Genomic DNA, 1,868 nt, shown 5'->3' on the forward strand with positions numbered 1-1,868 from the left:
ACATCACCACCTTCCTCCTTTCACTACAGAGTGTTTTCGGTGCGGGGTACTGCTTCCAACCTTGAACAAATATTTGCTTTGGCAATTGTTATTTGCTGTTTCTTCCAATATGTCTGAGTAAAAACCATCTTTGGGTTCATCCATCATGTCAGCCTCAGGAATTTTCTCCATTTCTCTAGGTTTGCTGTTCTGCAATCCCAAATCTTAGACAAATATCTGCATTTGTTCCTCTTGCAGTTTAACATAAACTGGATTAGTTTGTGATCACTCGGTTCAAGATTAGTTTCAATACTATGGCCTTCTACAAGGTCCTTGCTGCTTATTAATACCAGGCCTAAAATAGCATTCCCTCTCATGGACCGTTTGCTTGAGAAATCGAGTTTCTACGACACTCGAGAACATTTAAGCCCTACCATTTCCCAGTGGTACCTCCCAGTCTGTAGCTGAGAAATGTTTCCCATAATCACATGCTCTTCTATACCTTCCCCATAGTTTTTGGAGATAACTGTCCCTGTCCAAATTTGCAAGAGATTACCACCTTTCTCTCAAGGGACTTTTTAATTTTTAATTCTTTGCTCCCATATTGTTTTCCAATGTAATGTCCTATTATTTTACATTTTCAAACCATTTTACTAAAATACAGAGTTACTACATGGTCTTTACTATTATTTCTGTTCTTCTAAGTAGGTATCCCTTCAATGACTATATTCTAAACACTACTGCCAAGCAAAGGTATGCAGCATGTTGCAGCAGCCTTGAGACACAGCATTGCTTATAACAAGAAATTACAAGCCAATGAAACATTGGTGACATATCTTGCTGTAATAATTGTATTAGAAATATTTAAAATTTTGCAGTCATGATATGGAAAAAGAAAAAAACACAACAAAGCAATTTAAATGGTAGATATTTCATTAGATCAACACTTAATCCCTTTGGCTACAGACATTTTTTAATGTGGAAAGGCTTCTGACATCTTTAAATTGTATAAGAATTTGTTTTCTCTTTTTGGGGTAGACTACATTAGTATAGCTGCTGGAGCTACAGGCACTAGAATCCTATTATGTTTCCTATTTTTTTTAGGGCAAAACAAGAGGACGTACATACAACAGCAAAAAGAGTGGCAAAGGAGGAAATTGCAGGTTTGTCTCTTATAGAAACTTATTTGCAGCCCTGCCGCTGGAGAAATCCGGGCTTGGCGCACAGTCCTTTCTGCTAGTCCTTAGAGGTAAGCAATCTTGAACAAGTGATGGGAACATTCAAGGCATACGTCTGAGATTGTCTTCCTGATCGCAGGTTCGTGGCATCGCTTCAAAAGCCGCAGTTGTCTTGACAGCTAAGCCAGCCTTTGACTGGGGACAGCAGCAAAGGCGGGAGAGAGGGGGGAAGAGAGAAAGCAGAGAAGTGGGATGAAGAGAAAAACAGCACACAGGAGAGAATTAGCAGTGCGGCCGAGAGTCGTGATTAAGGGGCTGGTGAGGGAGGACACAGCCGAGCTAGAGATGTTTGGGTTTGCAGGGCAGGTTGGCGTGGGCGTTATAAAGAGCCGGGGGATGAAGACCGAGGAGGGTCAGGATGGATTTCGGCACGCGTGGAGATGCTGTAAGCGGCAACTATGACGCAAAGCTTGTTCGTTCAGGATCACGAATCCAACTGTTCCTCCCTAGTGATCCCTCGATAAACAACGTCCGAAAAGGACGGTGACCTCATCCCACTGAAATTAGCCAAACACCACACATTTCTCCGTGTTCAGCTCCGCACATTCCTTACAGCTCCGGCTCTCCCGGATGCCAACCACATCGCTGCACCCGGGGCTCCGAAGGCCCCTGTGCGGAAATTCCTCCAGCCCACCCCGGACCCCGGCTCCG

The sequence above is a fragment of the Manacus vitellinus genome, unplaced genomic scaffold (assembly GCF_001715985.3).
Source record: "Manacus vitellinus isolate BGI_N305 unplaced genomic scaffold, ASM171598v3 scaffold_6_pilon, whole genome shotgun sequence".
Classification (NCBI taxonomy): Eukaryota; Metazoa; Chordata; class Aves; order Passeriformes; family Pipridae; genus Manacus; species Manacus vitellinus.